General features: G+C 37.8%; 1 pseudogene; it reads right to left on the minus strand.

Annotated features, from left to right (window-relative positions):
• Positions 1-3: 3 nt before the first annotated feature.
• On the minus strand, positions 4-27,969 carry LOC109045479 (annotated as a pseudogene).

Here is a 27,969-nt window from a genome sequence, read left to right on the forward strand (position 1 = left end):
AACTTAATCTACATTCTGTATCCCAAAGCCACTACTTATAACCTCCTGAATAGAAAATCATTCTTAAATGTGAATTTTACATTCTAAGCATTAAGGAATTACACTATAATTAAGATGACATGTAGCTGTAAGTACCGCATAGGTGTAGTCAACACTGCCTCTGCGGTATCCACTTCTCGAGCCGTACAGAAACCCTGCTCTGATCCTGTACGAGAGTTTGTTCCCGAGGACACGTTGTAAGGGGCTGCTTATGCTTTGGAAGACAATCGAAGTAGCCTGGGCGCATCTTTCATGCCAGTGTCCTCCTCCACCATGCAGTTATCCAAGGCATCGTTTTGTATGAGATTTTAAGTTTGGTTTTAGGACGGTCCGTTCTTAATGTAGTTCCTCGTGTCCCTGCAGCTGTCTGTGCCCCTTTGCCATCAAGCCATCCCTTCGGATGGCCTCCTCAATGCTCACACCGGCGGCCAGTTTCTGGCTCTAGGAGTCCACCCCGTCAGGGTACTGGGAACTCCAGAAACCTTCTGCCCTGCCTCGTAAGGCAACCATTTCTCGCTTAATGGCCTCTGCTGCTGAAAAGTTTCCTCTTGGTTTTCCACGATCTCCAAAACCGGCATAAGCCTTCTGTGCTGTTTTTAGCTTTACGTGACATGTCCTTCATCGATAATACTTTTTTTTGTACAGCATCCTTCAGGGAGAGTCTGCTGGCCAGTAGGCATGATTGACAATCCCTCCATTTGCAAACCGGGCTTCCAAGAGCCGCTGAGGCTGTGATGTTGTCCACTATCCCACGTCGCTGTGGCCTCGTGGATGGTTATCTTCTCAGGGTTTTCTGTATCAAGACAGGGCTCCCACCCACGGGGCTCTGTGTCCTCAACAGGTAGTACAGTTGGAGGGATGAGCGTATGGATACGCTAGCAAAACGTTTGCGGTATGGGTTGGAGATGATGGCAGCAATCTGTGTTGGACTGCTGCAAGTAAGCAACATCCTCAGTACTGCTGGTGCAGATGGAGAAGCTCAGAACCCTACCTGCTTTTACTTGTGATCAGACCTGCAAACTCGTGGAGTGTCAGAGTGCCAGCACGGTACTTGTTCCAGAGTTTTTGTCTAATCATAACTCCCCATCTAGGGACTCTTGATAATGTCTACTGGGTTTCCAGTTTTGCGATCGACAATAAGTAAACTCTTGCTGCCATCAGATGTTTTCGATAGTGATCTCCTCCCACTCCCACTCTTGTTTCCGAAAGTTTCACGGAAAGTGTCAATAGTCGATTAACTCTCGCTGGTACGCTTCTCGTATACAGTCATCTCTTTGCCGTTGTCCAAGGGTCTACAATCACCACTCTCCTCTTGCTCAATGTATTCTTTTGAGACGGCATTTGCTTTGGCTTCTTCTGGTCCTTCAAAGGCAAGCAGGATAAGTCCAGTCCCTTGTTGTCTTTGATGCACCTCTTTTTCAACTGCAGATATGTGAGGTTCTCATGGGTGTTTGTTGTGTCATCAGAACGAACCTTGGTGTCATCGCCCTCGTCTAGTTCAAAATCATCGTTCATTTCCAACGCTCGCTCGTCGAGATCGACAAAAGTAACTTTCCTGTAAGCTACTTCCACAGCAATCCATGACTCCCTTAGGATCACTGAATGGCCTACCACTGGCTATCTGATGCTTCAAGCAGTCTAATTCCCTGAACCCTCTCTCTATGATCTCTGTTCTCAATTGCTTGAAAGAGTGAGATGATCTTTCCTGTTGCAGGATTCTTTGGTATCCTGTCACAGCCCTTTGTCAGCAGAAAGAAAGCTTGGTTCTTTAAACTCCTTTCCCACAAGAGTCCGCCTCCATCCTTTCGTCCCACTGTCATGCAGACATTGTTTGACTGATCGATGATGAACCGGTAGAAGCCTGGGCTTCCAGGAGCTCCAGGGTGTTCCGCGCCGAAGTAGACCAGCTTTCCATGGCCTGGGTAAAATGGTAAGAGACCCTACTCATGCCTTCATCGTAGATTACCCAGCGATGCAATCAGAGCCACCTAGGTCGATCTGAGGCTGTCCCTCAATTTCTTTGCCATGTTAGTTGTGCCTCGTCGGTTACTTTATCGCAAATCGGTCTGATCAAGCAGGTTTTGAGTCTACAAGCTCGGTGAAGGAGAGACTTCACCACCGGAGACCTTTCACTGTCATGTTCTGATAGCTACGATCAGAGACAGACTGACTGGTTTGTGTACAACCGACAACATTGAGCGGGATTTCTGTTCAATCACTTTCAGTTCCCTTTCCAAAGCCTCCTTCTTCATTATGAGCTCCTGACATCTCCTATGTCCGAGCTCTGAAGAACAACTCTTGTAGCGTTCCTTCAAGACGTCCAGTGCACATCAGCTCAATCTTTGGAATCTCACTCGGCAAGGATGCCTTGTCTCTGTGTACTTTGTCCTCGATCTGCCTCACTCTGTCTGATCTGCCCTTCCTTTAACTCGTATTGGCTTTTTCCAGTACGTTGAAATCCTGGGTTATTGTATCAATTTTCGTCCTGGAGACGTTGCTTCTGCCTGGTCTGTTTGACTCTCAGTTTTGTCCAATGGAGGAGTTTTTGATGCGCCGGAGCTCGCCTATCCGGAGCGCTGCTGCTTGTCCTTTGTCTTGTTGCAGACAGCTTCAGTTTGACTAGAAGATAGCTCTTTCTTGCACAATTTCTCTGTAAGTTGGCATCAGTCGCTCGGACAATCAGGATGTCTATTAACAGAAAAGAGAAATGATTATTTATATGAACCATTTCCCATTATAATTCTTTAGAGGATTTGACAAAATAAAGAATTATAATACCAACACCATATTGCTTCAAACATAGTTAGAATAGAACAACACAACTATTTATGTTATCAAAGCACATATTAAAAAAGCTTTTTTTGTGAACTTGTTTTTTAACTATGCAGTGTTTATGCAGAAAATGTGCGTTCAAAGGTTAATGGAATATGCGAGTAAAGTGTGAGCACAGCAAAGCCATTTTTGATATAGCTTAAATTGGTGATGGCAGTTTTGATTCAAGCTGGAATGTTCTCGTCAGAAAAAAATCCCTCCCGACGACTGCTTTTTGGATTTGGGGCAATTTCCACCGCTTAAACGTTCTCTCTCTCTTTAGTTCATGTTCATTGAATAGTTCCTGCAGTTGTGCCAGTTCTCTGTTTATTGCTGGTTTGTAACTGGAATTGAATGGCAGACAATCGGGAAACTCTTTCAACTCTCAATGGTGGCTCAGGCTTCTTTTCACATCATCTCGCTCTAGTTCGCACAGGCCTCAGTTCCTCCTCAAGCCGCAGACGCTCTTTGGTGAGATTCTGTGGTGAGGCTTTGCAACTTCTCGATCTCGCTGGTGCTCTCATTTTAGCACTCGAAAGGGACTCTTGTCTTCTAAGGTCTTGTAGAGGTATCGTTGCGTTGATTGGCCCTCACGGACAAGGGCTTGTTCACGTCAGAAGCTGCTGTTGCAAAGCTTTCAATTCGGCATTGACTCTGTTCAGATTCTCGACTGTGATTTTATACTCCTTCTGGCTTCTCTCCAACTCATCTTTCGAATTGCGAAGCTCCTGCTCATACCTGCGTCCAGAGCACTTTCCTGCTCTTGATGGACCCTTATAGTGTTGATGGTAGTGGTGTATTCACAGCACATCTTATTGACCCTCTCCAGCTCGTTTTCGATCCTTTTCCTCCTTGTGAGTTCATCCTGATTACTTCCCCTCATTCGCCTTTTCCAGTTCAGCCTGCAACTCGTTCACCTTTGTCTGCAGTTCACTGATGCGACTCTGCATCCTATGGCATTCTGTTTTTGTCCAATGTGCTCGTTTTTCGTTCTTTTGTTTTTTGCGTCTGCATTTGTTCTCGCGCTTTATAATGAGTAGTTCTTGCTCAGAGACCTTTAGCTTGTTAATGGTCTCTGTGGTTGAAGTGTGCTTAGAGAGCAGTTCAGACTGAGACTGTCTGAGACTCTCATTCTCAACTTCCAAGGCTTTCCTCCGCCTGGTCTCTCGTCTTGAAGATTTTTGGGTCAGCAAGGTAATCTCATGGGTCTTTTCCTGAGCAACTCTGTTGGCCTCTGCCAGTTCCACCCGGTGTTCTAATGTTTCAGTCTCTTCCCTTTGACGCATTATGACCTGAATCTGTGACTTCCAGTTCCCTTCTTGAACCTGCTAGCCCTCGGTTTGCCGAAGACCTCTGCTGATGAGCATCCCTCTTCTGCTTTTTCTTCGTGCCACTTCAACTTGGGAGAATGAAAGCTGAAGCTTTCTGAGTTCCTCTTCCAGGTCTCTTTTCTCAGAGTTTAACCTATCCATCCTAAAACCTCAGAGTTGACGATTCCTCCTCCTTTCTGTTGTGTTGCCTTGAGCACACTGGTCTTGGTGATGTGGATCTCAGATTCATAAGGTTTGCTTTAGGCTATTTATTGTCTTGGTTCAACTGTGTTTCTTACCTTTGACGGTCTCTAATTCTGCTGCAGTTGCGCCGGGAGGCCTCAGCTTCCAGCTGTAATTTCATGCCGTTCAATCTCCCCGCCCCTCTTTTTTCTTTGATGGCCCTTTCAAACTGGGACTTTTGGACAAACTGAGCCCCTCCAGTTCTTTCTGTCTCTTTGCGGACAGCGAGCTCATACTCCTCCCGCTGGTTGGTGTAATCGCTCCTCAGCCACCTGCGTTTGTGCGTTTCTCCTCCTCGATTGAGGAAGGTGAGGTGGGACAGCTCATCTTGTAAACTTCTTCAGCTGATTCTGGGTGCTGTCCAGGCTTTCCTGAAGTAGTATTGCATTGCCTAGCCTGGGTTCTCTTGATCTCCTCCATAGATATAAGCTCTTCTTTAGACTGGGTCAGCTCCAGCCGATAACGTGACCAGAACTATCTCCTCCAGTGACTTGTTCTTTTGTGTTTGATCTTTAAGGTTGTCCTTGAGACGTTTTAGTTCTTCCTCCAAAAGGTCAATTTTAGTGTTCCGCATCTAGAAAAAAAAATAAAAATTAAAAAGTCATATGAATAGTGTAAGATAAGGGTAGCAAGCATAAAAACCAATTCTCACTTTTAAGAAAGCATTTTGATAATTTGTGTTTCCTTTTTGTTTCCTATATGTATTGCACTTGGTATCCAGCACGATTAATACTGGTAAAACTTTATTTTCATGGTCCCTTCTGCTGACTATACAGTTAGTAACTTTGCAACTCTGTCATCTAGCAGTCATTAGAGTAATGAGTAGGCTGTCTGCTTAATATCTGCTAACACTTTTATTTTTATGTTCCCCACACACATTCTACTGACTATAAGTCCATTTGCAAGTACATGTCAACTCATTCTATTGAACCCTATCATAACTGAGTTTGGAAGTTTATTTGAAAGATATATTCACAATACATCAGATACAAAATTTACCTTTAACTCCTCCATGTTTTCATCATTTCCCCAAGGAATCTGTAGTAGTTCGCTTGACCGCGTCAAGAGCTCTTGTAGCGTGACTGCAGCTCTGCCGCCTTTAGTAAGACAGTTATATGTCAATGAAAGCAGAACGTAAATCCTTGAACTGTGATGTTAATTCATCATGTTTTTGTACTATATGTGAAACACTGGACCTAATCTTTAAATCTTGTGGATGCAATATGATTCCCTCCTGCCTCAGTTCAGTGGCTGGAGACTGCAGCATAGTCCTCTTGATGGAATGTTGAGCAGGGTCTCCAGTCCTGCACTGTAAGATGCCCAGCTGGAGCTCATAGTCCTGCGAAAACGGTTATATGAGACCTGAGACTTTTCCATAATTTGGGCATACACTTCATGTTTATTATCAAAACAAGAAGTCTTACCTTTATGGAGGCAGCGGCATGTGTCTGCATCTTTGACCACATCATCCACTTTTTCTTTCTTTCCTTTGATCTCAGAATACAGTGCCTGTTCATTGACAACATAATTTTCTCAATTAATTCTTTTATGCAATCTTTACCCAAATCCAAAATTCACTTTCTTAATTAGAATATATTAGTAAAATCTTAATTAGTCTAATGAAAATTGCACTACGGACATACTTTACTGTGTTCCATCACTGAGTGAAGAGCAACAAGATCTGAACCACAGAGCCACGTGATCAAAAGGCCTTTTTTATGTACACCTCATTGGAAATTCTTACTGTCAGAGGGTCTTGATGCTCCATGACACAACTGACTTAAAATAACTTCTCCACATTTTTATATTTCTATCTTTGGTGATAGAGAGGCCATATTTCAATAGTGTAGTTTTAAATAGCATGACATAAGTATATTCCACCCAAACTTACTTTTCTTTCATACCATTTACAGGTATTTAACAAGCAAGTTAAGAAACAGAAGTATAGCCTCCTTAAATTCAGATGAGAAAAAAAAGCATTTTCCAAAACATAAGATCAAATAGTGGGAGAACTTTTAAGCGCTTTCATACTCGCTGTGACGAGTTTCATTTAATGCGAAAAAAAGGTGTGTCTCTAATCCATCTTTGAGCCTATGTTGAGTTTGAGTGAAATACTTGAGTACTGTTAAATCAGATACTTTAAGACTTTTTACCGAAGTGGTTTTAGAGTCGGTGACAATAATGGAGTCATTTCCGCTGTACAGTATCTCTACATTTACTTAAGTTTGGTTTTCAGGTACTAAAAACCAAACTTTACACCTCTAGTAAAAAGTGCCTCCATTGCAAACTCTCTGAAAAAAAAAAAGGTACAAAAGCTGTCCCTGGGGCAATACCTTTTACCTTTTATTTACCCCTAAAGAGTACATATTAGTACCTTTTATAAAGGTAATCTTGCCAATGAGATCATTTCATCTAGAAAAATCACCTCACTAGACTTTGTAACAGATTTAATAACACTTGACCAAATGTGGGTATTTTATTTTAAGTGTATTGAACTGACTTTTTGTTGTTGGTTGAGGTGGTCCATCAAACTGTCTAGACTGTTGAATTTAGTAATCTGGATGGGTATCTTGGCGCTGACGTGTTTCCTGAATCCATTTGTTCATTATGGAGTTGGTTTTGCTTGTAGTGATTCAGCTGTTTTCTCCTGTTTTTCTCCAGGTCCCATACCCTGGCAAACAAGCACGAAAAATTATAGTGGTCATACTTTCTACATCTCTACACCATTTATCATTGTGAACCCCAAAGTGCATGTGCAAATTCTTGCCAGAACTGCATATTTATCAATACCTGCTATCAATCTGAGCCACAATTCGGCGCCAGCGGTCCAGTCATCTGTCCAGTGAGCTCTGAGTATCTGGACAGGTCAACATCACACTGGTGGAAAGATTTGTCTATTTGACTGTTCCAGTGCACGGCCTTGGACAGCTCAGTCTCCATAGCCTTCAAAACACCTTTCTTCTGCTCCAGCTCTGCTTTCATCGTCTGCACGGCACAAGACATAATCAAATAGAAATATATAAGTGACATGCTCAATCGTTTTGGAGTCGTCGGAAGTAAAGATGAGCCATTTTTGGAGACATGCGATTATTGTGATGCTGATGTGAAACGAGGCTTTCCGTCAGCCCTAAAGAAATCATATTTATACTGTCTGAACAAATTAGACTCTTTTCAGGTCTCCGTCTTAACTCAGACTTAAATGACTACAACACTGACTTTTATTTTAAAGCTGCAACATAATAAAGTGTGAAAAACATGGGTTTGAATACTTTCTAAATATACTGTATTGTAAATGTGTTATATTTTTATTAAAGACTTTTTTTATATTTTAATAACTGTATTTATTTTAATTCTAATACTTATTTTAATTATTTAATTTGTATGTTTAAATAAATCTCCTAATTCAGTCAAAAATGACTTATTTTTTTAGGCATTTGTTTCCAAAACCTTTTTTTTTATGACGACCACCATTAAATTATTATATTTTACAAACAATAATCCTAATCCTATAATTTTTCATTCAGTGCATAAAACTCAAAATGTGTTTTAGGGTCAAAATGACTCAAAATGATGGTGCGTGTCACACACAGTAGTGTTATTTTAGTATTATTTTTTGGTATATTATATTTTATAATATTTATATATACATTTTTAATATTTAAATTTTCCATTTTCATTTTAGTTTTTTTTAGTTGTTGTATGTTTTTGACATTTTTAGTAGTTTTTGTTTTATAAACAAATACATAAATGTCTATATAGTTTTTGTATTAATTATTATCTCAGTTTTAGTTGTAGTTATTTCATTGCATCAAGTTAAACTAAATTCAAATAAGAAATGTTGCTTTGGCAACTAGCTGAAATAAGTTTTTTATAGTGTATTTTATTTCAGGTAACATTTATTTCAAGATATTATAGTTTTTTTTGTTTAGGTTTTAGTTTTAATTTACCATAATAACCCAGGACACACACACATTATGTACCTGGATAAAAAAGACAAGGGGTCATATATATAAACATTAATATAAACATTAAGTTCACCTTAAGAGTCATGAGGTACTTTTCCACTTCTTTCAGATCAAGAGAAGAAGTCTCTTTTTCTGTCAGACGAGCCTCGTGGACTTTAATGATGTCCTCAGCCTGCAGGAGGTTCTGGAGCAGAGCCTGAAGAGCAGTGAGCCTGGAAACACAGACAAATCCTTGTGAGAAAAAAAACTGTGAGAAGATTACTGCTAATTAATTATTATACTAATACATTCTCCTGTCACACCTTGATGGAAAGAAACAACTACAAGTAAGCCATTCATAGGTTGATTTAAATGAGAAAGCTTATATATTTAGAGGTCAAGGAGACGCTGCTAATTTACACTGCAAGAAAAAAACCATTGTATGGATTTACAGATTTCCAATACTGACGCCATAGTAACCATAGATATAATACTGTTTACAGCTGCTAAAGAAGCCTCTGGAGATGAAACCCAATTATAGTAAGGGACATGCTCTAATCAGCTGACCAATCACAGCAGACCTGGCCAGCCGACCAATCAGAGCAGACCTTTTCAGAAACTCTGGCTTTAAAGAGACAGAGCATGAAAAGAGGAGGCTGCCTGCAGCAACGTCCCAATATGAGAAGAATAATGCTTTTTTGATTTTTAAATCATGTAATATATTCTAGCAGACCCCTTTAAAAATTATGAATATTATGGGCACTTTAACCACCAAAATCGGACCCCCGAAGAGGACCAAAAAGTGAATCAGGAGAAAAAAAAAAAACTGTTCTTTAGGTGCGCACTGTCCCTGTGCCTGAAAGAGAACTCAGATCCTTATTTTGTCCACTTTTGTCTCAGATTTTTTTATGTTCATACTGTTGCTTTTTGGACCTAATCCATTTCAATGTGCATTTTGGGTACAGCAAGATAGGAGTGTAATGGCATATTGAGAATAATGCTTTATTCCAAGCAAATATGTGTCAACTAGCAGGTCATTAGAGTATTAGTAGACTTACTATCTGCTAACACTTTATATTTATGTCCAACATACATTCTAGTGACTGTAAGTACATGCCAACTTATTTTACTAACCTTGACCATAACCTGGCAGGTCAACTAATAATCTTAGTTGACATGTAGATGCAAAGTTACTTATAGTTAGTAGAACGACTGTAAGTAACTATAAGCATACAAGTAAAGTGTAACCATGCTAAACTCTTATGTGATTTAAATGTCTCCTGTAGACAGTAAGGCATTTCAGCAGCTGGCTTAGGAAGAGAAAATCAAAAGAATGAATAGATGCCATATCGGTTGTTTTAAATCTTCTTGCCTCTGGATATAAGCGGTTGAGAAGCCCTGCAGGCTGCCCAGTTTCTGGTTGATGTGGTCCAGTTCAGAGCGCAGGTAGCGGGTCTGCTCCGCGTTAGTGCTTCCTTCCAGCTCTCGCAAGATCTTCTCCCTCAGACGCAGATACTCGTCCCGGATGGAGTCCAGATCACGATGGACACCCTGAGGACACGGACCAGACACAGATCGTTAGGCAAATTTCTGATTAAACTCAAAACTAGCTCATATGAATCAAGAGAAGATGTGGCGAAAACAAAAACTATATTTCATCACAGTCCCCAATCTAACACTACCGCTATTAATAGACTTGTAGAAAACATCCACTTTCATATAATATATAATCAGTAGTTGGCATAATAATCCACACATTCTGTTATTCTTACGCTCCAGGCCAACTATTTTCCACTCTGTCATTTATTCTATTATTCTGTTCTTTTTTTCTATGGAAGCCTGTTTCCTGTTTAGTTTCAATATGAAGTGGCAGTGGCAAAAAAGGATTTACAAATTATTTTCCAGTTGATCCCTTCCTGTAAATTCGGCTGTGTGTGGTGAGAGAAAATGGCAATTAAAATCACAGACTAGCCCCGTATATGTTGAAATGTCATTTTATTCACATAAGAAATAATTACTGTCTAAAAGGTGCTTTATGCATTTTTGAAACTTGAAAATTTAGGTAGACTTTCAATGCATAGACAAAAATGATTAGAGATTATAAAAAATATCTTCATTTGTGTTCTAAAGTCAAACGAAGGTCTTTTAGGAACAACACGAGGATGAGTAAACGGTGTCAGAATTTTGATTTTTGGTTGACCTGTCCCTTTAATTGACTCTAATGAGCTTTTAAAGAAGATTTAACAGCTTATTTTCTCCAGTCTGCGCTGTCAGTGATCACTCAGTGTCTTCAGTAAGATTTCGGAAAGTACAACTGTTTGTGTGTTATTCATGAAAGGTATAGTTCACCTAAAAATCTAAATTCTGTCAAGTTGTTCCAAAACTAAACGAGTTTCTTCCTTCTGTCGAACACAAAAGAAGATGTTTCAAAAATATTGGTGACCAAACAGCTGATGGTAGCCATTCACTTTTTCCATGCCACTGAAGTCAATGGCTACCGTCAATTACGTCAGTAACCGGCATTATTCAGAAATATCTTCTTTTGTGTTCAACAAAAGAAAGAAACTCACACAGATTTGAAACATCTTGAGGGTGAGCAAATGATGACAGAATTTTCATTATAAGTCAGACTGTGTCTATAATTGGGACTGTTTATGAGTAAGCAATGCAGAAATCAGATCTTCATCAGTAATTGCCAGTAGCAGTGATGTTTTGTGTTTGTTGGTACCTGCAGCAGCACCAGTCTTTGGGAGCACTCCTGTACGCCGTTCTCCGTCAAAGGCACGTGGAGGTGCTGGATCAAGCCCGTCTCCGCCGCCTCCACCCTGCGTCTGAGAGCACTCAGATCTGACATCAGACTCACGTTCAGCCCTGAGCTCACCAGCTTCCCGTTAGTCACCACCGCCTTCCCATCTGCCTCCACCTTCACCACTTCTGTTCTTACTCCTCCATTCTCCCCTACAAGACAAAACAATAACACGACAGTTAGATGGGCTGCTTTGTAAAGCAACAGTAAAGGAATGAAGGTGTCCTAAAGCAGGGATGGACAGCTTTGGTCCTGAAGGGTTTAACCTTAGTCTCGAAACATCCTTCCTGTCATTTTCAAGTATATGTTTAGGACTGAAGATGAAGTCTGAACAGTGGTCCAGGACCAGAGTTGCTCATATTTGTCCTGAATTAAATTGTTAGTTAAAGATATGGATGAAGGACCTTTTTCTAAATTCTTGTTTAAAAGTATAATAATAGTTTAAATACCTAATATTATTGTGTTTTAGGTCTCAATTTGCCTGCACCACTGTTATTTTAGTATCACTGAGATACTATTATAGTTTTAATTAATATCTTGAATCTATATTTTATTTTTAATAATTACATAATCATTCTTTATTTTCATTTTATTTTTATATTTTCCCCCATTTCATTTAATTTTAATTTAATTTAATTTATTTATTTATTTTGTGTGTGCGTTTTTGCCATTTTTAGTAGTTTTAATTTTTTTTTTTTCTAAATTCTTGTTTAAAAGTAAAATAATAGTTTAAATACCTAATATTATTGTGTTTTAGGTCTCAATTTGCCTGCACCACTGTTATTTTAGTATCACTGAGATACTATTATAGCTTTTATTAATATCTTGAATCTATATTTTATTTTTAATAATTATATAATCATTATTTATTTTCATTTTATTTTTATATTTTCCCCCATTTTATTTAATTTAATTTAATTTAATTTAATTTAATTTAATTTAATTTAATTTAATTTAATTTAATTTAATTTAATTATTTTGTGTGTGCGTTTTTGCCAATTTTAGTAGTTTTTATTTTTTTATTGTCAGTTTTTTTTTTTCAGTTTTATTTTAGTTATTTTACATCAATTTAAACTAAATTGAATTAGCTGGAAAAAAATATATATATATGTGTGTGTGTGTGTTTGCGTTTTACTTTATAAGAAGAAGAAGAATAGTTCATTTTATTTCAAGAAATGAAACTATTTTTCTTTCATTGTTTTAATTTTAGTTTCAGTTTTAGTAAACTATAATAACTCTGGCCCGAACTAAGAAAAAAGACAGATCTGTGATCTGAAGCTTTATCGAGAGAGATCAGCTAAATCCCAGTGAAGCTGAACATTGAGTGTTATGTTGTGTAAACGGATTCATTTTCATGCATCCAACATCAGTTTGCAGATTCAGGCAGATGTATGCATGAAGTCATAATTTATGTCACTTGTCTATTTGTGTTTGTGAATGAAGTAAAAAGATTATTTCGGTAGACTGACATTTGTGTAGAAAATAGCCAGTCAATGGACTTCAGTATTAACAACTTTAACTGTTTTTAAAGACTCTTTGCATTGTTTTTTCTAATCATATTTACTTGATGGTAACTCTTCTAGAGACCCAATCTCTGGATTAATAATAAACATTAATCACTGAAGTCAAACATCACATGTATACTGATCATAAAGAGTGTCTTACTGTAGCTGGGCAGTTGGATCACCAGCTGGTCGTAATGGGTCTGAGCTCCCACGTACTGCATCTCCATCTTCCTCTTGTCTTCATCGCTAAACATCTCCGAGCCGAGACTGTTCCGCATGAACTCCTGGTAGTGGAGCTCCAGGGTTCTTAATAATGTTGCGATACTCTTCAGGACGCATTCGTGACAGCTAAAACAGACAGGGAACGAGACGCACAAAAATGATGGAGACATTTGTGAAATATAATGCTAAGTAAAAAGCGTAAACGGCATAGAGTGAAAGACGCATCCGATCAATTCATACCATTGAGAGTGTGAGGGAGTTGATGTATTGAATGTCCTTCATGCAGTACTGCCAGGAGATCAGACTCTTGATGTTGATGTACAGCTGACTCCAGATGGACATGATGGCTTCGTAGTACTGCTCGTTCCTGTCAAGCAAGCAGTTCATCAGTGCATGTCTCGTTGCACTATGATCTGTGTGCATGCGTGTTTTTGTCGTACTTGTTTGCCAGACTGATGCTCAGAGGGTTTGGAGGTGGGATGAGTAGACACACCGATGGGATGAGCATTTCCAGTCCTCCAGGTCCAGTCACGTGCCACTTACTGCGCTGAGAGTTGTCTTTCAGGATACCTTCATTCCCTTTCATAATGCCCTTCTGTAAAAGTCAAACGGTGTTTCAGTGCTTCATATGTGACCCTTGACCAAACCAGTCACAAGGTTCATCTGAAAGCTGAATAAATAATCTTTCCGTTGATCTATGGTTTGTTAGGAGGACAATATTTGGCCGAGATGCAACTATTTGAAAATCTGGAATCTGAGGGTGCAAAAACAATACAGCCGCCATATCTTAAAGAGATATGATCACTTTATATGATATAATTTAGGCTTTCAAGCACACATACAGTACATAGAGCTCATGAAATATGGAAAACACAGAAGCTTATTTACCACATGTGATGTGCTCTATGTATGTGCATCGGTCAAATATAATTCAGGCTTTTATGTACATCATATAAAGTGATCATGTCTATTCACAAGACTTGGTTTAAATCGCTCGTTTTATTTAACACCAGCTTTATGACCATTTTGAATCTTCTATATTTTTTGGCGACCTGGACTTTCAATGGAGGGACAGAAACTTGATTCGTGCTTTGAAGACAAAACAAAGTCTAAAGGGTTCGGAACAGCATAAGAGTCGTTAAATGCTGACAGGGTTTTCATATTTGGGTGAACTGTCCCTTTAACAAAGTCAGCGTTTGGGACTGATGGTCATGTTTAATAACGGATGTTCCTCTTCAGCTGTCCTCCTACTTCTGAAGTCATTGCACTGGTTAAAACAACATCTTATTGGCACTCTGTTGGGAAATCACTTGCAAAGAAAATGGTTTTACAGCATGCCACTTCTTAGTAATGGAAATGTTAATCATCATATTTTAAATTGCATGTCACATTTTATTATCATAATTAAAAAATTGGTGATTTGCAACAAAGTGGCAGTTAATATGTGGCTTCTAGTGTAAATGTTATAATGCCATCATAAATTGCATAAATCAACAATTGCAATGCCACATTAATATAGAAATCTTCTAATGAGCGGTCACATATTTGTAAGTCATATTTGTAATTTTTTTGACTTTAATTTACTTGATTTGTAAGTCATTGTGTAACTTAAATGTGAAGCTAGTTGTGGACCAGATGAAGACTTTTCATTCATCTGTTATAGACTTTTCTCAGTTTAACTAACATGCTGTGGGAAATAAATCACTGTAAGTCCTTCTGAATAACACATGACTATATAAAGATAGACAGACAGACAGACAGACAGACAGATAGATAGATAGATAGATAGATAGATAGATAGATAGATAGATAGATAGATAGATAGATAGATAGATAGATAGATAGATAGATAGATAGATAGAGATAGATAGATAGATAGATAGATAGATAGATAGATAGATAGATTACAATAAAGAGAGACATCAGTCGCTGTGTGTGTGTGTGTGTGTGTGAGTGACTGACCTGGTCCTGTTTGACGTCACACAGGGCTTTTGACGATGACCGGGCCGCTGCTCTTCTCCTCTGGGTCACGAGGCTTTCAGACACACGATGTTCTTGGACTTGCTGACCAGCGTCTGAACCTGCCTCTTACTCTCCATGGTCTTCTCTTTCTCTTTCTACACACACACACACACACACACAGACACACGCAGGCACAATTACTTAAACACTGATGAAGAACCGGAACATTTTCTGTGCATGCAGTGATTTGCATTGTGCAGTCACATCATATTTGCATAGGTAATGAGGTTACAGTACATCATGTGTTATATCTTTGTAGATTTAACTCTACTGGTGTTTGATTTTGGGATAATCTGGTCAGACGTGGCTGTCTCACCTCCAGGTTTTTGAGCATTTCTGTCAGATTCTCCAGAGGTGTGTTCTTGTCACAGATGAACTTCTTACGGATGCTCTCGTGGTCTTTCTGCAGTCTGGTGTATGTCTCATTGGCCTCCTTGAAGAACTGCAAAAGAATAATAACAAAAATAAAACTCCTTTCATCCTTTGCTCACCTTCAGGTCCACACCTGTATTCATTAGTTTTCTCCATAGAACACAAAAAGAGAGATGCTGGAGAAAGGATTGGTTGCTGTTTTCCATGCAATTACAATAATGTGGATTGGGGCTTTCAAGTTTCAGACGCAAAATCACAATGTACTGAAAGTATCATAAAAGTAACCCATACACCTTATGCACCATATATTCCAGGCCCTCAGAAGCCAAAAGACTTTGTGTGAATAATAAGTCAAAATGTATTATTTACTATACTTTTAAAAACTAAATAAATAATTTCTTGTCTTTTTAAAAGACAACCAATCTTATCTTCATTGATGCTTTCTAAGAATTGTTTACAAAAAAACTGGCCATTATAAAAATCCTGTTTAAATGGAAAATGGTGTTTACAGTACCAGTTTTTTTTTTTTTTTTTTTTTTTTTTTTTTTTTTTTTTTTAGCATTCTCATACGAATTAAGTTTATCTTCATGTACTAAAATAACTAAAACTGAAACTAAATTAATATTATATTTAATATACGTTATTTGAAATAAAATTCATATTTGTATATTTAAAAAAATTACAAAAAACAACAAAATTACTAAAACTTTAAACAAAATTAACTGAAACTGAGAATATATATATTAGTAAATATTAGTGCTGTTAAACGATTATCCGCGATTAATCGTGCACAAAATAAAACATTTTGTTTGCATAATATATGCATACAAAAAAGTTTGTTTGCAAAAGATATTGCATACAAAAAAGTTTGTTTGCAAAAGATAATTTACATGTCTATATTATATATTCATATAAATTATATTATAAATAAATAATATAAAACTAACTTAAAAAAATATATACATGCATGTGTATGTGTATTTCTATATACATAATAATAAATATACACACCACACATACATATATTATGTAAACAAAAACTTTTAATTTGGATGGCGATTAATCGTCTGACAGCACACTTATACACACACACACACACACACACACACACACACACATATATATATATTTTTTTTTTTACACATTCATGTATAGTAAGCAGCGTTCTCCTTCAGATGAATATGGATGCACTTGGTGATCTGCAGTAACCAGCTCCACTGGGTTTGCAGTGTGTCCATATAAGCCTGAAAAAAACAGAGAAAAGTGCATTTGTAGTGATGAGCAGAATTCCTCATACAATATTATAAACTATTGAATAAACTGAAAAAAAAAAAATATATCATACAAAATATCATGTTTGTAGATTTTAGTGTGTGCCATACAAAAATTATAAGTTTAAAGTCATATTAGCACACTTCTCTGAGGTAGTGGCATGAATGAGACAAGTTTTGTCACAGATGTTGTCATTGCTCTAAGTTGAGCGTGAAGTTGTTTCCTCACCTCTATCTTGTCAGATGCAGGGTGCTGGTTCTTCAGGATGATGTCCACCTTAGCCTTCAGTTTATTCAGCTCTTTCTCTTTCTCTTCAAGATCACTCATCAGTTTCTGGAAGGAAGGATGTATTTTATAAGCTAAAATCATCAAGCATTTACATGACAGGAAATAACTGTCTGGCATGGTCAAGAAATACTTTTTTCATTGTCTTAATTTCACTGAATGTGATTTTTTTATGTTTTCCCATGTGTACATTGATGTTGTATTCCATGTTTCTCAGAACTGAGCAAAATTCAGAATTTAATGAGTTGACAACAGCCACCTGATCACTTGAAACATAAAACAAAAGCTGAAGAAGCAATTAGTGTTCTCTTTCCTGTATTTTTGGCATTTTTGTGTCCGCTAAATTAATAAATGAAATGTTTGCAGTAGTTTTTAACTAACACTTTGAAAGATTCTCAGTTCATTAGGGTCAAATGACACTGTATCACTGAAACATGCATTTACTGTAAAAGCTGAAATTGTGAAAATCACTACTATACCAATTCAATATGCATTTGTGATCATTTGCATTGCTGTATAATATTTTCTAATGCTTGTGTGTGTCTCCTCACCGAGTAGCTCTCCTGTTTTCGTGGGATGTAGTTGTCGATGTTTTTATCGCCCCAGTCGAACACCAGCTCCTCTTCCTCTCTGTCGTTGACCCATATGATGGCTCTGGAGATCTCCTCGATGATGTTCTGCAGGTCTCGCAGCTGAGCCGCACGCGCATGGGACATTTTCTACACGTAAGAAAGAAGAAAAGATCAGACTGAGAGAAGTGCAAACACTGGAGAGTACTGATCTGTTGCTAAAATAGTTGCTACATAATATTCCCATTTTTATCACTACTGTATGTAGTTTTAATAACTCTACTATTATTCTGAAATGTGGTAAATAGTAATTATAAAAAATGAGAAGGGGAATCGAAACAGAACACATTTATATATAAGTTACTTGATCAATTGAATCGAATCACTTGCAATGGACTCTGATCCAAAGTGTAGAAACATCTTAAAGATGATAAAGAGAAATGAGAGATGTTTCATTAGCTGACCTGTAAACTGTCCCACTCTTGGTCCAGAGCGTGGAGTCCGGCCTTTTCTCTGCTCTGCATCTGAAGCAGAAAGATTCTGTCAGTACATGTTTATCATTCTTACGGTGAAATATATTATAAAGCAACACTTGAAGCAGTTATTATGTTAATTTATTTGAATGTCATTCCATTTTATTGCCACTTCAAATCAACATTCAAAATTCACCATCGGATCACGGAAATGAAGTGCAATTTAAAATGCATTCTCAGTTCTCTTTCTAACATTCCCCAGTCACCCAGGCTTGTGTTTAGCATGCATTAGCATGCAAACACAACATACCAGTTCATCCCGTGCTCTGTCTACTTCCAGGCTTCTCTGGATTGAACTGTGGAACTTGTTGTGATTGAGGATTTGTTGGCTGATGGTCTCTGCATCATCACCGAAGGATGCCGTCTCAATGAGTCTCTGCAACACAAAAAAACACACAAACCCTTTCAGACATGTGCCTACAAACACAACCAACTGATTTACAGTCTTCTGGAGCGTCGCCTCATTTTAAATGCAGTAACATATGGTCAAACATGGTCAAAACAGCAAATTAAAGTATTAAGCTGGGTTAGTTAAATAACTTTTAGTTAACTATCAGCGTATGTGATAAACCACAGCAACTGTGAACCTAACTCTTCTAGCATTTTAGATACAGTTTCTCCTTTATGCTTAAAGAAGGTTAAGGAAAACAGTCTGACACCGTGGTATAATGAGCACACTCGCACCCTAAAGAGAGCAGCCCGGAAAATGGAGCGCAGCTGGAGGAAAACAAAACTAGAGGTATTTCGTATTGCTTGGAGGGAAAGTAACCTATCTTACAGAAAAGCATTAAAAACTGCTAGATCTGATTACTTTTCGTCTCTTTGAGAAGAAAACAAACATGACCCCAGGTATTTATTCAATACAGTGGCTAAATTAACGAAAAATAAAGCATCTACAAGTGCTGACATTTCCCAACCGCACAACAGTAATGAGTAATGAGATGGTGCGCTAGATGAGTAGAGATGAGTGCGCTATAGATCCCTTGAGGAACAGTTCCACTCATTCTCTACTATAAGAGAGGAAGAATTGTATAAACTTGTTAAATCATCTAAACCAACAACATGTATGTTAGACCCTATTCCATCTAAGCTCCTAAAAGAGGTGCTTCCAGAAGTCATAGATCCTCTTCTGACTATTATTAATTCCTCATTGTTATTAGGATATGTCCATAAAACCTTCAAACTTGCTGTTATTAAGCCTCTCATCAAAAAACCACAACTTGACCCCAAAGAGCTAGTTAATTATAGACGATCTCGAATCTCCCTTTTCTGTCCAAGATACTAGAAAAGGTAGTATCCTCACAATTATATTCCTTCTTAGAAAAAAATGGTATCTGTGAGGATTTCCAGTCAGGATTTAGACCGTATCATAGTACTGAGACTGCTCTCAGTAGAGTTACAAATGACCTGCTCTTATCATTTGATCGTGGTTGTATCTCTTATTTAGTGTTATTGGATCTAAGCGCTGCGTTTGACACTATTGACCACAACATTCTCCCATCTCTCCTTCACGCGCTTATTTACCGCTCGCGCTCCGTTCTCCTCACTGACACATTTTTTGAGCAGCTGATGTGTGATCTCTCTTTAGGACTCGTGGCCAGTAATGCTAAAGTGAAGTGGTTTTTTACTGGCTCTCTGCATCTTACTAACGGCGTTACCTGAGCGCACTGAAAGAGAAGTGATCAATCATAAAACAATCATAAAATTGTCATTAGGAAAATAATTGTAGATTACAAATGATTGATTATTGTCAAGCAGTGTATTTGATTTCTTATAGCAAATTCAAAGTAATAAATAAGATAATTCCTTGTTAAAAAAATAAATAATAATAAATAAATAAAAAGAAAGAATAATGATTATGATGAGACATACGTAAAATTATTGTATTTGACATTTCTGTCACTTCTAAAATGATGGCTACGGCCCTGGTGTGACAAAACGTTAGCTTATGCATAATACTTTTAAAGCTCTTTTTTAAAATCTTGGCTTACATAAATTTTTACATATGGCATGTCATGCCATAGCATCATTAAACTAGAATCTAACAATGGACAAAGGTGTTTTTTTCTCTCTCTAACTATAAAGGCTGCTGTGTAACTTGCCCCCTGACTAAGCACTTAAAGAATTTAGGGGAAGCATTTAAATCATCGTGTGAATGCCACTTAAAGAATGCAGAATTTATTCGTTATAATCGAATCGAATCAAATTTAAACGTCAATCGAATCATTCTAAATTTGCAAAAATCATTCTTGAATTGAAAAACTATGAATCCCGAATTGAATCGCTGTCTACCCAAAGATTCACAGCCCTATCAGTGGAGACCGTCAATATTTTGTTTAAAGTCACTTAATGTTTCAATGAAATTCATGGCAGCTTTCATTGGCCAAGGCCCACCCATGAGGCCGTTTGACTGACATGCCAAACAACCAATCACAGTTCGTTTCGTTCAGCGTCACGTTTCGAGGCGTGGAAATGTCGCCACAATAACAGGCCGGTGTGTAAAACTCTCGGACGTATTTTAAAGATTCTATGCTGCGAACTTTAAATATTTCACATACTTTTGAAAATCCAGCGTTTAGTTGATTCTGATAAGCGCTCGTCGTCACAGCTGTAAACAAAATGGCTTTCTTTTTTTGTGAGGGAGTTTGGCACCACGGTATCTTTGTTTCCAGGTGGCGCACACGTCTCATGGAAATCCTGTAGAATTCAACCAATCCAATGATCATATCGACAGTCCTGAAGCGTTTCCACTTTTGTGTCCCATATGCATCAGACGTTTAGTCAGCGGTCCGTGGGCGTGATGTCTGAGGCTGAGACTAGCGGAGACCAGGACAACTAGATGAGCCCCAGATCCCCTGTAAAGACCTTGTTTCAGACGACCACCGGGACAAGACCACTGGAACCAGTTGAGTCCTCTGCACAATCTGACTTTGCTGCAGCCTGGAATTGAACTGCTGGTTTCGTCTGGCCAGAGGAGAACTGGCCCCCCGACTGAGCCTGGTTGGGGACACTTCATTCCCGATATCGTTGACTTGATTGCACAGATACTATTTAAACTGAACTGAGCTGGATGATGACATCACTGAATTCAATGATGAACTGCCTTTAACTGAAAAATGAGTGCTTACTATTGTCATTTTGCATTATTGACACACTATTTTCATAGTTAATGCTGTACAGTTGCTTTGACACAATCTGTATTGTTTAAAGCGCTATATAAATAAAGGTGACTTGACTTGACTAACCTGTTCCAGTGGGTGTGAATTAGAATTTGGTTCAGAACTACAAACATGAATAAAAATGGTTTAAAACTACAAACAAGGCAAATGTGTGAAACCGACTTAGAGCCTTTTAAAGACACAATTATGATCTGTTAGTAAAGATCCACTTTTTCTTTAAGTGCATGGAATAAATGGGACACGGCCACAGATAACAATAGGTTCTACTGTTGTAATATTCATTTCCTGTGTTTCTTCCTGTTGTTCAGTCATTCCCCTAGTTAGAGAGTACCTTCACCTGCGTCTAGTAACAGTTTAACATTATCATGTGTTTATGTATATAGATAGACTTCCTTTTCCTCAGCTCATTGTCGGTTATTGTCTTTCTTTGCGTGTTAAGCATTTCCATTTCCATGGGTTTCCCCATGCATTCCTGTGCTGCTGAATATATCAATAAAAGCTGCAGTTAGATCCACGTCTCTCCTCGCAACACTGTGAGAACAACTTATAACACATCTGAATTTATCTAGCAAAAATACAGAACGGATAAAATATATATATATTGCACAACAGCCCAGTAGGTCAGCCCAGTAAATAACAATTATGTAAGCAAGACGATGTGCAATGCTTGTTTTGGGAAGCAATTCCTTCTGTATTCCTATTTGGTGCAGAAATGATTCGTGGTTCAATCACAATGTGTTGTTCTTCATTTGTGTCTGAAAGCATGTAGCTGTTTAAACAAAAGTTAATAATTAGTGTGATTTATAGCCTCTAGGTGGCAGTGCTTAATCATTACCATCAGCTGTGGACTAAAGCGCCTCTTTCACTCTGATCTCAGATCAGTTTCGTGGCTTCTTATATAATGTCTGGATCAGGGTCTGCAGGAGGGCCGCGCTGTTGTTTTGGTGACTGTTGAGTTATTTGAAGTATTCGTCCTGACAGAGCTCAGTGCAGATAAGAACACAAACCACTCCGAACCCGTCATACCCCAGTCATTCTCACCGCTTTTGTTTGGTTTATTTTGCTCCAGACACTCCCTGTTTTTCCCTCCCTCCTTCCTGCTCGGCCGAAACAATACATGCTCTGTCTAACCTGTGCAGGGGTGTGTGTGTGTGTGTGTGTGTGTGTGTGTGTGTGTGTGTGTGTGTGTGTGTGTGTGTGTGTGTGTGTGTCACAGGAAGATGATCAGAACACAATATTTGTATGCAGTATATGGTTGGTTACCAAGAAATAAAACAAATAAACAAGCAAAGTGCCTAACCAAGCCTGACGACACAACACTGAGTGAATGTGTCTGTCCAGCTGAAGAAAATGGCGGAGTGATGAAAGTTGCAGAAAGTATTCATTCATGTCTAACTTCACACAATCAGTGCAATCCAGTCTTGCAGGGTTTCTGCAAGTTTGACGAAGGTCATTTTTTAAGACCAAGCAAAAAAGAAAAATGGTCACACTTTGTTTTAAGCTCCAATTCTCTCTACAATTTTTGCCTTGATAATTTGCTGCTTATTAATAGTTAGTAAGGTAGTTGTTAATTAAGTTTAGATATTGGGTAGGATTAGGGATGTAGAATATGGTCATGCAGAATATGTGCTTTATAAGCACTAATAAACAGCCAATAATAGGCGTGCTAATAAGTAACTAGTTTAAAGTGTTACCAAAAACAATGAAGGGAAATAAATAAATCAATATGTTCTCTTACTGTAAATGTCTAGGTAACACACAATGAGTTGCATTAGCAACATATCAAAATCTGACTATTTTTTAATTATTATTTTTTTTATTCATTTCAACAATTAATAAATAAATAATGGCTTGAACATCTCTGCTCCCAAACATTAGAATATAGAGTAATTCTACAGTGCCTTCTGATCACACTGAAAAAAGTGATGTTTTTTCGGTAACACAAAGTATTTTAGGGTCTCTTAACTAGTTTTTTTTATCTGGCATGCATATTAGCCATTTATTAGTAGAGATTCAGCTCATATTCATGCATTATTCTGCATCCCTAATCTTACACGACACCTAAACTTAACAACTACCTTACTAACTATTAATAAACAGCAAATTAGTAATTTATTGAGGTTAATAGTGAAAAAGTGTTCCCTATTCTAAAGCGTAACCGTTTTTTCTTAGCATTTCTGTCTTGTTTTTTCAGTGCGAATGTCTAAAGGTTCTTAAATCAAGACATGTTTACTTGAGAAGCAAAAAGTCATGTCCTGTTTCCTGTGGAATTTTAATTATGATTAAAACAAGAACACATATCTGCCAAACAAAGTAATTAAAGTTCATTAAAACAAGTTTTCATACCCCGCTGACAGATATTTGTTGTTGTTTCAAGCATAGTTTTGTTCAGTTTTTTAAGTCTTCATTTTACTTTTGCATCTCAAGTAAATTTATCTTGATTTAAGGGATTTTTGGATTGAAAACAAGAATACTGAGGATGACGTTTTTGTTTTTGCAATGCATGCAACAGATGATGCCACAAATTAAGACCTTTAAAGACCCACAGAAACCCTGTCTTGCATTTTCTGCCACTCATTTGCTTTTAAAAGGGTGTGTGCGGTGGGAGTGGCACAGAAACGCCAGGTGTGTCTCCTGCTGTAGGTGTGGAAGCCAAACAACTCCATCACAAGTAACAACGAGTTACTGTCAACACAGGTGATGCACTCCTCTCTGAATCTGAATGTGAGATAAGCACTGAACCGGCCTGGACTGAGGTGTGAGAGTAAATTCCAGAGAAGTGCTGTCATCATGGGCTGCACGGTCTGTAAACCCTGCACAAGTCTTTCAGCAGGGTGAGAAATCATAGTCTTCTCAACTCACTGATATTTTCCAGACAGCCCAGGACACAAACTGGGAGACAGATCTGCTTCAGTATCCATGTAAAGAAAAGCTCCAACAAAAGCTCTACGGTTTGAGCCAAGATCGAACACAGAGGGTGAATTCACACTTACACTGGAAGTTTATCACACAAATATAGATGATGTCAGTAGAGCATATCTTGGTATTACCTGGAATTTCCCTTTCGTGTAAAGTTCACCCAAAAAGAAAAAAAAATCATCTTCATTTACTCCCCCTCAAGTGGTTTAAAACCTGTATGAATTTCTTTCTTCTTTTCAACACAAGAATACATTTTGAAGAATGTTGGTAGCCAGCCAGTTTAAAAAAAAAGGAGTTGTGGAAGTCAATCTAACAACATTCTTCAAAATATCTATTTTGAGAACAGAAAAAAGGAATTAACCAAATGATAGTTGACAGAATATTCATTTTTGGGTGAACTTTCCCTTTAAGGCCAACAACTGATGGTAAAACATGACAAATAAACTACTAACACAAATGTTCTACAGTAGTCAAACACCGCAAAATGAACATGTTTTTAGTTGCTCAGAACACACAGTACTGTTGATATCTAAAAATAGCTGAGATTGAGATTATTGCCATTAAATTGCATCACATTTACCTTTGCTCAGCAAAATTTTGCCAGTCCAATAGGAGTTTTGCATGAGAGCAAAAAAAGGTTCACCACAAAGATTACACTCATGTCAAGGTTAGTTAACCAAATCGCTTTCAGAAAAAAAAGTACAAAACTTTTTACTTTTTTCAAAAGAGATAATTACCAATATGTGCACTTCAGGTACTAATATGTTACATTTAGTACCTTTAAGTTACTGAAATACACCCTTGAGCAGTAAATAATGTACATTCCAACAGAACGTTGCTCGGTTTGAAAGGGACTTCTGTGTGAGCTGTGTTTCTTTGTGTCCTTTTTTGCACACTTAATTATGCATTGTAAGAATTATGTAGTCTTGACAACATTAGGGGTTACAGATCATTAGATGAACCTCGTTCTCACTGTATAAATGCACCATCAGTTAAATTGTTTTGTTTTTAGTAGGTAGATGCATTGAGAGTTTTTCTCAGGCTGTCGTGCAAGAGAAAAGCAGGTGTGCTGTTTTAAACTGTGGCTGACCTTTTTCTGGTTGATCCATCCGACTGCCTCCTGGAAGCTCTTGCTTGGGTCCTCCCATCCGATGACCTCTGACCCGATGATCCGAGTGCCTCCACCAGCGGTCCTCCTGATAGTGGTGCCCGTGATGGAGTTTCGGATTTCTGCGTGAAAGGCGTGACATTCGTCCAGACTGCAAGACAGATAGAGGATTAGACGCTTTGATCTGAATCTACAATCCTCTTTATTTTTTAATCAGAAATATCTGGGTGCTTAGCAACTGGTATTTCATGTCCCATTAGTTGATTTATATTTAAAACTCAAGACATTCCAACTTTTGCAAACTCATCATTGTGAATAGCTAGGATAGAAATCACAGCTGCGATTTTTTTAAGACAAACTTGATTTACTTGATTATCAAAGGTACATTAATGTCAGTGACTAGCATGCTTGAGGTGCCTTATGAGACATGCACTGTATTGTGTAGAAAAAAAAACTAGTTTTTTTTAATTGTGTACAATTTCCAATCAATCCGTTATTTTTTTTAATTTGTGCAAAAATGTGAAAAGATTAGCTGTGAAATTAGCTTTCCCTTGTTGAAAAGAAGTGCACTTAATAAATACTGAATGTGCACTAATAATTTACTTCTACTTGAAAATATATTTACAGCAGTGTTATTTTAGTATCACTTGAATTTGTTTTATTTTTAGATTTTATTGCGTTTTCATTTTAATTTAAGTTAAAGGCATTTTGTTGTGTTTTTGTAAAATATTTTTTCTAAAAATTCCTACATAGTTTTTACTCATTTTTATTATATCAAGTTAAACTAAGTGAATAAGAAATGTTGCCCTGTAAATGGGCAACAATGAAATAATATTTTGTTTTATTCCTTTTTTATGTTGTATTTTATTTATTTTAAAGTCAAATTTTTTGTTTAGTTTTTTAGTTAACTATAATAACCCTGATTTATTGTATCTGTACTTGCAGACTTTTAAAAAGTACACTTTTTAAACATTTGTATACTAAGTTTTACTTTAAAGTACATTTTAAGTCATTGTCTTAATTGTTTGCTGTGCTTTGAAGCAAACTTGTTTTGATGTGCTGACTAACATACTAAAGCACATGTAACATATTTAATTATAATTCTAACCGTAGTGTTATTTGACATAACATTTAGTGATTATATGTTTTGAATGTACTCAATCGCAAATTTACTATTACAAATGTGTAATTACACATAAGTTGATTTTATAAATCTCCACAATACCAAAAATGTCCACAGCTGAAGAAACACCCATTGCTGCTGCACAGATTTCACAATATATTCCTGGTCACTGACACTTTGCTCATAGTGGGCTGGGCTGTATGCTAAAGTGTGCATTATGTGACAGCATACTAACAGGTTTCATTTATGTATGTGAAAACACACGATCACACCCTGCACCTACCTTCGGATGATCATTTCATTGGGCTGACCGGCATTGTGTAAGTCCACGGCGTACTTATTCATCTGCTCAATCAGAGCCGCTGCCGCATTCATGTTTTTGTCCACTTCAGCTGCTGGTCCCATCTCCAGAAATACAACAGAAAAAACATTAGAATCATGTGAAAAGCAGTAAAACCTCAAATCACTGTGTGTGTGTGTGTGTGTGTGTGTGTGTGTGTGTGTGTGTGTGTGTGTGTGTGTGTGTGTGTTTGTGTGTGTCGCATGCATAAAACTTTTTCAAAGTATGTGAAAAGTACACTTACATTCTCTAGGATGGTCTGTGCTCGGTTCAGGCAGCCCATGCAGTCTTGGTAAAGCATCTGAGCTCGTTTTTGAACAGACATGGACGACATGCTAAAAAAAGACAGGCAAAATAAAACAATAAATACAGTAAAAGTGTTACAAAAATTGTACAGATCATGCATTATATCACTAATCATTTAAGATATTTTAAAGCAAACGAATGTTTGATGTTTTGTATTTAACCATCATTCAGTTAAAAGACAGATCAGAACATATTCTCAAATGGGAATAGTATTTCACATGTTGTGGTTAAAAACAAACAAGCCGGGTTACATTCTGGATTATAATCATTTTAATGCATGCACATGCAAAGTTCACATGCACAACAATTTTATGAAAGCACTGTTTGAGATGTGAGCACATAACAAAAATGAACAATACATGCAAAGTCCATATGCACAATGGTCATGTATGGCATATCCAATTTTTATAGCTAAAATATTAAGCTTTTATGACTTAATGGAGCTCTTTCAATTAAGTCTAAATTCCACCAAAATAAATATAATGCAAAAAGCCTAGAACAATTGCTGACATACAGTACAGTATAGAGTTAATCAATGAACGTATGCTCTAGCTCAGATATTTTTTTACTTTGCAAACTTTGTAAAGCACTTGATAATTTATTAATTGAAACGTACCTCTGTCCTCCTCCTCCTCCTCCTCCTTGTGAGTTTCTGGAGAATGTGTGTGCAATGGTCTGCGTATAGCCATCATTGAACTCAGACTGGTATCCATTTCCACTCATCATGAACGGCGCGCCGTCATTCCGGGGTAAACTGTAGCCCACGGTGGTCAGATCGGGCCGGGAGTTGGATCTGCGGCCGATCGTGTGGAGTCTGGTCTGAGATCCGGACAAACTCATCTCTGTGGAAGACTGCAGCACCAATTCTGTGACCGTCTCAACCAAAGAAAGCGCAAGGAAAGTTGTGAAAGCGCTGCTGCTCTGCTCTGCTCTTGCTGCGCGTCTTTGCGCGGTGGCGAGTGCGCAGATACTGGCCGCTGCGCTCTGGGTAGTTCCGGTTTTGCAGTTAGACCACACCTGCGCATTCTCACAGAGAGAGTTCACATGAGGTGCGGCTCGGG

Source organism: Cyprinus carpio, chromosome B5 (assembly GCF_018340385.1).
Source record: "Cyprinus carpio isolate SPL01 chromosome B5, ASM1834038v1, whole genome shotgun sequence".
Taxonomy (NCBI): Eukaryota; Metazoa; Chordata; class Actinopteri; order Cypriniformes; family Cyprinidae; genus Cyprinus; species Cyprinus carpio.